The following is a 12,758-nucleotide window of genomic DNA, read 5'->3' as shown; positions in this document are numbered from 1 at the left end:
AGCCTGTTCGCGGTTGCGCGATGTTGGCAGTAGCAGCAAAGCAAGGAACGGACTCTAGTTGCTGTGACTGCATATCTGTCTAAAGGAGTGAATAGGTGTATGTGTATGTTTGCAATGGGCAATGACGTTGAGGGTGCACACTCGTGGGTTGGGGAAGTCTCCGAACATCTCCTGTCCATCAGCTGCACAGCACCAACCAGCTAGTCAGCTTGCTTGAGCGATAGCTATTACACAGGAAGAATAGCAACATACTGCATCTAACATTTAACACATCGCATAAAACACACAGCAGTATAGACGAATACTCCGTAGTGAGTGCGTGCGTGCGTGCGCGCGCTGCGCAGCCGCTTTCGCTTTTGGCACGCTATCTACAGGGCCGTAGAGAAAGAGGCCGCTAGTTGGCTGGTAGTCGCAGACCGAGAAGGGCAGCGGCTGTGACAGCGCCGCAGCGTTAGCGGCCGCCATGCTTTGGTGATGTGGGGTAGATGAGTGCGCTTCTGGTACAAGCAGACCGGCAGCATCGGAAGTACCGATCCCAGCCAGTAGTGGCGGCAGTGCCCAACAGCGGCAGCTCTGCGAGTGAGTGAGAAGTTTCTTTGTCTATCCGTGTTTCCGCTATTATATGAGTGTCTGTGTGTCTCTGGAGTCGGGTGAGCCGAACGAGCGGGTTAGCAGCAACGCAACCAGATAGGCAGGGTGCATCGTCGGCCCGGTGCAGTTCGTCGTCGGTGCGGAGCGGTGAGGTGTATCCTATCACGCATCGTTTCGTATGATCGTATAGAGAGAATTAAAATAGCTGGCCGTGCTGAGCCGATTTCAATTGAGGGGTGGTCGTCGTTGTTGTTAGTTGCCAAGAGTGCAGCAGCCCCCCGGTGGTCGCTGGTTGGGCTGGTTAGCGTGCGGTGAGATGCGAGGTGTGACTCGGTGCGCTGAAGTGCTAAAAGTAGAAAAGGCAGAAGTGTGAAGTTTGCGAACTGAATTGAAGACGAAACGCCACAACTATAGCGCTTGGTCAACTGTGCCAGGCTAGCTGCAAGCTGGCAGTGTGGGCGCCGGCATGCATCGCGAGCGGGATCCAGAAACGACGTGCGAATAGAGGAGGTCGGAAGGGCCATGCAAAAGAAAACCGGCCCTACACGCTGTTAATCATCATTTCTACTTCTTCTAGATATCGACGAGTTCTTTATTGCTAATTCAAATCGGAATCGTTGGCCAACCCCGTGTAAGCAACTCGCTGCACGGCCGACAAGTCGACCCAATTCGTTTGTCGAAATCATACTGGATTGTCTGTTATATTATGTGTTAACCTAGCGGGGACTTAGTAGCAGGCATCGCAACTCGTTGCCGGCGGCATCAGCAATTCGAGCGGACACAGCATCCGCCTACAGAAGCAACCCGGCAAAGTTCACCAAAACAATCGACGATCGCTAGACCCTACGGTAGACGCCAATAGTTACAGTAGCATCGGAAGCACGGCCCATCCCGTAGGCCTAACGCCAAACACTATTTCGCCTGCTGTGGTAGCAGCGGCAGCAGCAGCAGCAGCCTCAGCAGCAGCAGCCGCAGGGATCACAGCATAGCGCCAAGCTAAAGCTCCTATTTGCTACAAATAGGCGAACTTCAAGTGGATTGCCAGGTAATGTGTGAAACGCCTCAAGTGTTAAACACGGTTTGCGAGTGCAGACTGTGCGTTGAACCATTGTGTCGTCGTGGATTCGCGTGTGAATAATCGAATGATTGGGTGTAAGTGAGCTTATTGCCGCCTCTGTTGGATAGGAACGAATCAAATCGAGTGGATATACCGCTAGTAGGCCAGAGTCAGGCAGGTCAGAATCGTGGATTACCGACCAAGACCTTTTGCTGTCCACCACCAGTCGTGCAGGGAGTGGAAAAAAGACATCGAATAAGCTGCTAGTAATCGTTAGCAAGTGAAAGGCAAGCCAGCCGCCAGATCCGTATTGCATATCGCAACAGTACTAGCAGCAGCAGAATCAGCGGTACTTGCAGGTTATGTCGATGTCCATCAACCAGTTCGAGATGCTGTGCGAGTCCGTAACTCAGATAGCTAGAGGGAAGCATTTACGCTAGGAAAAAGAGGAGCAAGTTAGGAGCGATTGTTCGAGAGGCAAACTTCGATCATCGGCAAGGGCTTATGGTTGCGACGGGCTATGATGTTGGTAGCGGTATTAACCAAGTCGATCCCCGCCGTTATTAACTGTTGCAGACTCAGCTTGTTGCTCATTCAGTTTCGTAGCTATTGGACGGCTCGGTTCTCTGATTAAAACAGCGGCGTTCGCTATTGACGCAGGCTGCAGCTAGTCTCCTTGCACTGGTGATATCTACCTCCTGATAATAAGTATTTCCTTCGTCGAAGAAACAGAAACGCCGCAACAGATTGCAGGTCACTATAGGTAAATAAATGCTCGGTGCGTATTAATGCTGAGGTACTGCATATCGGACTGATGGTTGTATGGAACAGTCTATGTTAGATAGAATATATGTCTACAAATCGAGGTGTATTCAGATGCAGATCGTTGCTGCTGCTGCTAGTGATAGAAGCTGTGTATGCAGCTAGTGTACAGAGCGAATCCTGAGTGGCCTGCTTGTTCCCTCCTCCCGACTGTCTGGCTTGCTTCAGTCATCCAATGGTAACGACGGCGGTGGTAACTGGTTGTGACTAGCAGTGTTCATTGCTGACGGTGGTAGCTGCTCGGGCGGTCCGTCGGGTATCAACGGATCGATCCGTCGTAGATCCGCCCTGCTCCGCGCTGCAGCGATATTTGCGTCGATTCACTCAACAACTGGTCGCTGCTACGGTGGGCTACAACCAAAAAGATCCTGTGTGGGCGCCTGCGCCCCTTCGATGGCTGACTGCGTTAAGCGATTGCCACTCCTCATTGCTTCCCGTATTGCTGCTTGCTTGTCATGATGACGGGCGATGACTGTTGTCCGTGGCAGCAACAGCGCGGGCAGTAAAAGCGCCAACACCGTGACAGCGTCCGTTACGTGTGATCGAGCTGGGAAAGGCGGATCTAGTAACGGGTGGTCACTAGAATCGGTTATGGGACTCCGGTTCAAATCTATAAGTGGTCTGCCGTTTGCTAAGCAGTGTTAGTAAGTATAGAAGGCCTTCTAGAGGCTTATGCAGCCATCGCCCTGGTTTCGAGCAAGCATTCGAACACAGCAGCGGATATAGATCACTTGGCTTGACATGCTCGACATGTCAGGTTTTGATCCTTTAAATCCCAACTAAAGCCACGGTATCAAGCCTGTTTGCTTACCAACAATGCCTAACCAAAACCGCGTATTATACCAAGAATCCCGGTATTATCTCGTATTACCTTGGAGCAAGCTTCAGAGTGGTTCACGTTGCAGATGGTGAAGGCAGAGGGGTGCAATTTTTCTGTGATTATTGCTCTGCAGCAGTTTCCAGAGCACGATGTGGGAATCTTCGTCGATCAGATCAATCCTTCCATCCATCAAAGTGTTTTGACTGGACCACTTAGCAGGTTGGAGCGTCGCAGCTAATAGCGTTCATTCGAGCCGGTCTGGGAGAGGGGAGACTCGCAGTTCGAAAGTGGGTAGAGTTAGGCCTAAGAGTTTACTGGGTTGTCTGGTCAGATTAACAATATACAAGTGACTGGTAGTCACTGCTGCGACCTTTAGACAGGTTGTTTGTTGCCGATCCTATGGGAATGTGTTCGCAATGCGCGAACAAGTGTTATTGTATTGTTGAACCCAAACATGAAGTTGCGTATGTGGTCGATTTGTGAATTTTTGCAAATGGCTTTCGTTATCTGAAAGCTGTTGTTGATCAACCAAATATGTGTTGCCTGATCGTCGTTGATTCTTTGATAAAATCGCCGGGAAGTCAGCGACTGTGGCGCCAACAGGCGGGAAGCCGCCTGTTGGCGCCACAGTCATCGTGATGGTCTTTGCTGTGAAAGTAATTGCGCAGTGATCAGTCGTGGATTAAGTGATTGAAGGACTCCATCGATGGATGCAGGGTAATCGGGCGGTCGGCAAAGGGGGGAGGCAGACAGGTTGATGGTCGTCCAAAAGACGGCGAGGGGTAAACAGGTAAAAGAAGCCGCCTGTTGAATAGTGTCAATCATGACGCTACTGTTGGAAATGCAGGATAGCCCAGAAGGGGGACCAGAAACAGTGCAATGGAGATTCGACAACGCAATGGTGCTAGCAGGTCGCAAGACCGCTAACGGGACGCGCGACTGCCCATTAATCTCCTGCACAAGCGGAATTAGATTGAATCGTACGCTAATCTCGTAAACTTGCAAGCATGTGAAGATGTAGAATGAAAGCAAAAGATATTACAGCTAGAATTGACAAAAGAAGCGGTACACGCCCGATTTGGTACGCAATAAACGTATTGTATTAGATCTACCATCATAGTTCTAGGCGCCTAAACGCAGCATCCTTCTTGGATAATATTATTATTAAATTATGGACGGAACAGTTCGATGGCAATTCGCTCAGCCGTCAGCCGAGTATGTTTGAACTATGTTAGCTCTCGTTATATCGATCTGCGAAGAGCTGGTCTGAGCGTAGACCAACGTAGCGTAGATTGTTATTCTTGGATATTACATCGCGCATTCATGTTCTGTATGAGAACTAAGCGAGATATTAGATTTAACGGGATATATTGCTTATATGATTCGCTGTGGTGATCACTGCCCTGTATTGCGATAGGCGCGTATTTTAACTGTGGCAGCAAAACATTTGTGGCAAACTTCGATAAAGAAGAGCTGATGTAACCTTCTTTTGCATGATGCTTCTTGATAAACGTGCTGCTTATGACAGAGGTACATAAACTGTGAAAGTGCAATCTGTCATAAGTGGGTTGGTAGGCCTGAATTGGTGGGTTGGCCGGAACAGCGCGCCTGACTCGAGATTTCTGCGTTCCGACCTATGCACACCGGTCGAAATTCTACAGCACCCAAAGAAGCACTAGAAACAAGCGTTTGTGCCGAATAACTTTCTGTAACTAGTTGACGTTTAAATATTAGATGCAATTGGCCCCCCTCCCCTTGTGTATTTCGTCCTTAATATAGCCACTGGCCCTACACTTGTATGGCTATTATTCGCCTTTACGATATCGAGGGCAAATTTATTATTGCCCATTAGCAACAATAGGGTTATTCGACCGTTTGTTACAGCTTTTGTTACCGTTGCTAATTGTAGAACAGCTTATCGCGTCAAAAAGCAACACTGTAAGCGGCAATGACAGGCCCCTCGAAGTATTCCATTTATTACCAACCAAGGCATAAGCGGCAACTCTTTCCAAAGACACCAGCGGAAATCCCTTGTCGCCGCCGCCGCACTATTATATTTATTATTGTAAATCATATAATAGATGTAAGGCAATCGTTGACTTCAGAATGTCTAGGGCTCGAAAGGAAATCGTGATGACAGTGTGCCAGCTGCATCTCTAACCTAATGAGCTGTCGACTGAAACGGAATGAAGGAAATTTTAAGAGAGTGGAATTTGGGAGATCTGTACATACTCGTTCCTAGCAGACGAACACGACACATTCGATGTTGCATTGCCACAGATTACCTTTTATGTAGGTGCCATCGCCTTCGTCTTGCTCCTGAAAGGCAACACATTGTGACACAATAGTTCGAAATTCGATACGGAACTCTATCATATAAACGAAGTTGTTTTCTCGGTCGAAACGATTTTATACTGGCATGTGTATAACGTTTCGAGAAAACTGGTAAGACAAGGTAAAGGAGGTAGAAGCATTAAACAAATATGCTTTGTCGTCGAGACCAGAGATTTGGGAGTACGTGATTATTTCTTTCCAAACAAATTCCGCTTATAGTTTTTACACGCCCATTACAAAAAAAGATGCTAATCTCTATGATAGTAACGGTAAGAACAGAATTTAATGGTACACACGAATCAGTCGTACCTTCGTGGCTGACAAATAACTGCGGATTAAAAAAACCAGTAAAATCGTGCCAAACACATAGTTCCTGTTTACGTTTTGGGACTAGCCTTCTATTGGTATCAATTAAACCCAGTTCTTTGTCGCTAGGCTTATAAAAAAAGATTCTAATCGTAATAACCTCCCATTAGGCTAATTTCAGTAGGTTCAAATTGACCTAATGATCGATTCGTCGTTGTAACAAGATACTTCTTTTGTGTAAGCGATTCAGCGTCTATTTCTATTACAATATATAGAGAAAAAAAACCCTTTGTTCGAAAAATTGACTCCTACAAAAATGCGATTTCTTGGTAAAAAAAAAGTTAATAAACATCTTCCTTAAATCATTAAGTTAGTACAAATTTTTTGTTCTGGTATGCCAAACGTAATAAGAAACCTTTTCCGCCGTTTACCCTATGTGAACTAACCGAGCAAAAAAAATTTCTTGGAATATACGTTTTTTGCTTGTTAATGCTGTTGGTGAGATTATAGCTGCGATTAGCTTTTTTTGTTGAGAAGATACTCTCTCAGCTGCCATCGAGTTGACGAAGCATTGAGGAAAGCTGGCTGGAAGGACAGTAAGAAGGGATAAACTCCTTTAGTGGGAAAGTCTCCGGTGGTAAAACTGTTTCTGATACTGTCACCGCTATCAACACTATCTTCAGCAGCCAGTTCTCAACTTCAGGAGTCATGCAGTTACACTAATACAATCCATGCTAAGTTAGTGTGCGTACGTCGTAGACACCACTGGCGGTGCCGTTACTTTACGTACGTACAAGGCACAGATCATTCTCGCTTTCTTTCTCATTACGCCAACGAAAGGATTTCTCGGCACGCGAATGTGTTGGCTCACGCTTGCCATGTCGAATAGTAGGACGTAGTATGAAGGGCATCTTTGCCACTGCTTTCCATAGCACTCTTGCAGTAGTGCTTGGCTGGAGTGAAAGGGCTGGTACCACCACTAAGTTGGGCAAATAGAGTAAATGTATGCATCGCTGTTGCCTTCCCGCCACCTCAGTGTCTGTCACAGGCTGGTTCATACGTTGGTAGGTCGGACGGTGCTTGGCGGGGTGGGTCGAATGATCCGTTACCCGCCCATTCGGTCGCCCAGTGCGCTTGTATTTGGTCGCTGGAGAGATTGGCTACGATTGCTGCCATCTCTGTGGTAAGAATGCCCTTTAGCCCGTTGGGTGATTGCTGGAGGAGGGTTTCGGAACGTTCGGATGCTGTGGGCTATGGCTGTTCCGTTCTAGGTCGCCTTCGCCGAGCGAAAATTCACCAGTAACGGGGATCGTCTGGGGATAACCCAGCATTTCTGCTGCCTCAGATCTAAGAATACTTCTCGTGTTATTTTTAAAACAGGGCTGTTGGTATGAGCAGAGGCTGTAGTAGCGGCAGCTGCGCCATTGCTAACAGCGTTACTTTTAGCAGCCATTTTGGCCTGACACACGCCGTGCACTCGTACTTACAGTGCATTTACTGTGGCATGCCATCAATGTTAGCTTGGTATCGTAACCTGATCTTTCACTGGCTTACCTTATATCATGCCTTATTACCGTAGCCGCTGTTGTCTGCTACTAGCGTTCGCGTAGTTGTAACGCTTTCACCAGGGGCTGTGGAGGGAGTGGGGTGCCGTCCTGTTGGGGGAGGACCAGCACCAGCAGCTCTCGTTTACCTATAGGAGCTGTTCGAAAGGCGATCTTTGGCTGGTTGAATCGTTCCGTTCTCCTATCGATAAGCGAATCAATTACCAAGAACAACCATTCAAGCAACATAAGTGGTGCATTGTCGGTGATGACCGCGGTTGGGTTGGATTTTTAATCGTCCACACGATTAACAAGATAGTGGTCCTGTTACAGATGTTAGAAGCGATACTATTACTATTACGCTTGCATCCATCGATCAGGAGCTAATCTAACCGAAACCAGAGGAAACGCTCATCTTGTGAAGGCAGAGTTTCGCTTGAGTTTAGAGGCTCTCTTTACCGGCCAGAATAGAGAAAGACAAAGATTTAGATAAAGGAAAAGGTACAGACACCCACTTTCTTACGGCCATTTCGTCTCAGTTAGCGTAAAATCTTACACAGTTATTATGTTGTTTACTTTAGTGCCATCTGTTAGCTTATGCGAGGTGCGCGATTCGCTCATACAGCCTCCATATCGCATGCCCTTGATTCTATTTCGTTTCTGGTTATTGCATTTTATCGCCTGACCAATAAGTGCACACCAAACTAATTCCTTGTAACAGACGATTTAGAGGACGATTAGTAACTAGTATGAATATAGATTCACTATTTGTTTCGAGAAAGACGTAGCGCGTCAATGTTCCGTTACAGCAGCTGGATTCGACAATCATTGGCCGCCTGTTCCATTGTGGGCCCTTCTCAGTCACGCTGTCGGCGCAGCGCACGGAATTCTTTTCCGGAGAAGCCCACAGGCGTCTGAGAAGCGTTCGCACATTAAGAAAGATAGAAACAAACGCAAACTCGACCCGACCCAGGTTCAATGGTGAAGAAGTACTTTTGATAAACTTTTGGATAAAAGGTTGTGTCAAGACAGCTCAGGGCCAACATTTGAGTAATGAGTACGATTGTCTCAAGATTAAGTAAGCCATTGTGGTACAATACGATAGTATGGTGAATAAGACGGTAAAATAAAATATACACCACAGAACTGGTTCGTCATTATCCATAGTTATCTTTCCCTCCAAGTATGTGAATGCATGAGTGTACCTAGTGTACGCGCTACATAGAAAGGTTAAGAAGTTCAAGTCGATCAGTTCTTAACGGACAATTGTTACTCTTCGGCTTCGGCCAGTTTTTGACGATTTGTTAATGGAAGATTCGAATTCACCAAGGCAGTTGCCCCGAATACAGATCTAATCTTTTATCAGCTGACAATTCCAGTTTCTAAACACTATTATTATTAACTTTGGTGACTTCTTCTCTTTCGCTAGTTGAGATGCATGAAATTGCTCTTACGAAATCGCTTCCTGATTCGAAAATGAGCATCAGCGCTACCATGAAAGTTACCTGTTCTACTTTCCACTGCATAATAACCTTTTTCATAATTTTATCTCTTATTTATAGCAACAACCACGTATTCCAAATCTCATTTCTAAGAGGATGTGGTGACAGATTGTAAATGGCAACTCGTATAGGTCGTATAAGGATCAGGTGTCTGATATCGGGATGCCGCAGCGTCGCAGTGATGTACTGCGACACCTCAGATCAACTAAACAAAACCCAAACGAAAGGAATTTTCAGTGGTATTTGTACAAACGTTGTTCAACGAAGAAGATACGCAGAGCTGTATTATTGTGGCCTGGAGCGTTATTTACGCGTATGAACAAACCAGCCAAACATCTATAAAGTATCACTCTTTTATACCCTATATAATAGTCAATGCATAGCCACTACATATGGATTAATTGACACTATGTTGAGCTATTAGCAGGTGCTCTGAATGTTACTTGACCGTTATTGCTGAAGAAAGTGATATTAAATAGACTAACACCACCATTAATATTGTTGCTGGAATCAGTCCATTTTTGATTACATCGTCCAAGTAATTTATTTGGATGCTGTGATCAGATAAGTAAGATCTGACTTATTTATCATTCGCCCTGCAACAAGTATGGCCAATGCCAGACACCAACATCATAGACGTCATTTCCAGTTGCTACAAGTTATTCTAATCTGTATCCGTTAGTTTTTGTTTCGCCCATGTAGGCTGTTGATGTTTCGCCCGCTTATTGCAATATTCTGTGTGCACGCACGTTTCTGCTGGCATGGTAAAATGGGCAGCGGAACGAAAAGCCGACAGCGAGGGGTGCAAAAATCAGCGAGTCCTTCGGTTGCCTTCTGGGAGCCCCGAGCAGTTCGGTTTCCGCCGGCGGCTCATAGACTTCCAGCGACAGCGCGTTCTAGCGTCCGATCTTATAATGTTAGTTTCTTCACTGCTGCATTGGCAATGGCAGTCTAAGTAAACTTGAAAGAAACTGCGAAGTGACTAGCTTCTACTACACATCGACAGAAGAACTAAACGTGTTTTATAATTGTTTGCTGTACGTCGACTGGATAGTAATGCCGACAAGGCGGTGGTGTGCTTTATCACGCGAATATCAATAGTTCGTATTGTTAACTCGAACGACGCGTTTCATCTAGCACTGAGGATGGGGTCATTCTAAACCGAAAGGGATAGAACAATCAGATCTGGGTCGCATTGTTGCAGTGTTTATCTATTGACACGGAACAATCGCAGAGCACGGTTGCCTTATAATGTCTGTTCTCCATATAGCCCCCCCTTGCATTCTCTATTTATTACGAGTAAAACAATATTCCTGAACTTTTAGTATTGTAAGTATCAATACAAGTTTTTTTCGAGCTCATGCTACCCATTTTGTACTTCCTTGTAGACGTAGCTTCGGTAAATTCCGTTGAGATTTAGAGCATAAAAGGCACATTTTGTGTGAGCGCCCTATAGATTGGCCTGATTTGGCTCAGCTTCACTCTATTTACCTTGTGTGCTCGCTGTCGCATTGTCGAACCCCTTGTTGTGTCTGTTGTCGCTTTCACTAAAATTCCGATAGTTCCATAGTAACACGAGGTACGATTCCGAGCATTCAAAATGGTAGTCGAATTAGTTTATACTTTGTGCAGGACTAGCAGCTCATGCTCTTGTGGATAAGGATATAAGCTGCTATATATATATATATATATATATATATATATAGCACGCCTGACCAAATGGCCTGATTGATCTAGCTGACAATTCTTCCTATTTTTTTTTTTTGTATATTTGCTACAATCCAGAGCACGCCCACTCGAGTACCAGCAGCAATCGTAGTAGTTGTAGCAGCAGTAGTGGATAAGTACGGAAACTCTACTCTGGTCGGTTCGTTCCCCTGAACAGCGCACGATCGAAAGCTCCGCTGGCATTATCCGTGCAACTGACGAAACGAGTGAACAAGGGTCAATGAGGCTCCAGCAGACAGAGTCCCGATTACAACGTTCGCTGCCGTTGCTTCTGCTGCTATTCATCTTACAGCTGCTGATATTATTGCTATCGATTGCGGTGGTGCTGACGTAGCTCAGGAAAGACGGCGCTGATCCACAGCTGCTGATCCAAATGGAGCACGCTGCCGTCGCTGATCGCTGATCACTGCTTCATCCATGGCACTCTTGTGGTTGACAACACAGTGTCAAGAGCTATTCGTCCGCTTTGTCTAGGACAGTTCGTGCTCTAGCGGTTCTCGCAATAGCCCGGCCAGCATAAACGCTAGAAGCAATAGCAGCGAATCCATACTGCCTATTGCAAACCGCGATGGAGAGTGCAGCAGCAGCAATGAGGGCAATATCACCAATGTGCCCATTATAGTAAAAAAAAAATGGATTTGTCTAGCTTCGTTGAGCGAGTCGCTTTTTGGCCGTTATACAACTCGAGCAGAAGGAAAAACGTTTTCAATTCGTAATCACGTAATCCTAAATTTAGTAAACAAACACGTTCGAAACGGGGCGTAGACGCAGTTCGCCGCGCGGAAGAGGCCAATCGTCTAAAGCAATGTTAAAATTAGGCAGTACCGGACGTAAAACTCCAAGGCTTTTATTTATTTAGTAATAATAGCATCGATTTCTATGCTTAATTCATTATCAAGCGAGTTCCACCAACGAAGGTCGAAGGCGACCATCATTCGCTTGCCTGTCCTGCCAGGCCAACTTGCTAGCTTGTGTCGTTGATAGTGTCGGTATAAGGGTCGAACCACAATGTCACTGAACGTCTACGAAACGCGCTGTACCGACCATCGCTGTAAACAGTATACCAGCCGCATCGGTATCAGCAGCAGCACACTTCCTGCTCACTTGTTTGGTTCACACATTGCAACAGTACCTTCCTGGGCGCTGCGGCTTGCCATGATCAATGATGCCGACGATTACGGGAACTAGCTCCTGCTGGTGACTGATAGTTGTTGTTATTTGGCAAAGCACCCGTTGATGACCGTGCTTCACTCTATTCTAACCGCGACAGAGACAACAGCAGCGTGCATTGACAATAGCCAAAACGCTTCCTAACAATAACAATAAAAACAACAGTCATGTCATTGCAATAGTAGAAGACGTACACAAAGGGCATGAATCAGCTTACACGTATTTAGCAAAGGGGGGCGGCCACGTGCTAGATTGATTCTAGGCTTTTGGTTATTGTGAAACTTTTTGACGGAAGCTTTTTTTGACCGATAAGTCTATGTTGGACATTTTTACTCGTTAGTCACGTGCCGCGATTTTTCCTGATGATACAATAATAAATGTAATAGCAATAAGATCGAGGGTATTCGACGCGCGTTCCGGTGGTTGTCTTGTCACCCATTGAGGTCTATTATGTAAGCATGTTCATATCGATATCAGCATATCGATAATGCCAGGGTACAGCTCAGCGATTTATTTCCGACAAAAAAACAAAGAATCGTTTAACTTTTTCGTTAATTTTAATATCCAATAATTGTGAGGGAGCGGCTAGGATATGCTGTAATATAGTGTTTAAATCAAAATTCGTTATCCAGAAATGTCCATAGCTCATAAGGTATCAACGAACTATAACTGATATAACCGACGATAAAACGAATCACATACAGAACCATTATCATCGATCACGAATATTACATAATGCTTACCGTAGGGCGAGGATTTAAATGTCAACGCCTTACGTTAACCCACTTAGACATGCGTAGATGTTATTTGGAGTGGCAGATCCTTTTGGTAATCTGGCGACTCCGGGTTAACCTGTCACTACTGTACATAGGCTAAATGTCTAA

At 45.8% G+C, this 12,758-nt stretch overlaps 1 long non-coding RNA gene across 1 annotated transcript in view; it reads left to right on the top strand.

Annotated features, from left to right (window-relative positions):
- The first annotated feature begins 485 nt into the window (after positions 1–485).
- Positions 486–12,758, top strand: part of LOC147752231 (uncharacterized) — a 17,839-nt gene continuing 5,566 nt past the window's right edge. The window contains exons 1-2 of the long non-coding RNA XR_015314614.1: positions 486–500; positions 1,525–1,636. This is a non-coding gene — a long non-coding RNA (uncharacterized LOC147752231). The remainder of the gene's footprint in view (positions 501–1,524; positions 1,637–12,758) is intronic.

This window comes from Varroa jacobsoni, unplaced genomic scaffold (genome assembly GCF_002532875.2).
Source record: "Varroa jacobsoni isolate VJ856 unplaced genomic scaffold, vjacob_1.0 scaffold_1392, whole genome shotgun sequence".
Lineage (NCBI taxonomy): Eukaryota > Metazoa > Arthropoda > Arachnida > Mesostigmata > Varroidae > Varroa > Varroa jacobsoni.
The sequence above is the reverse complement of the archived record's forward strand: the minus strand, read 5'-3'. Positions and strand labels throughout refer to the sequence as shown.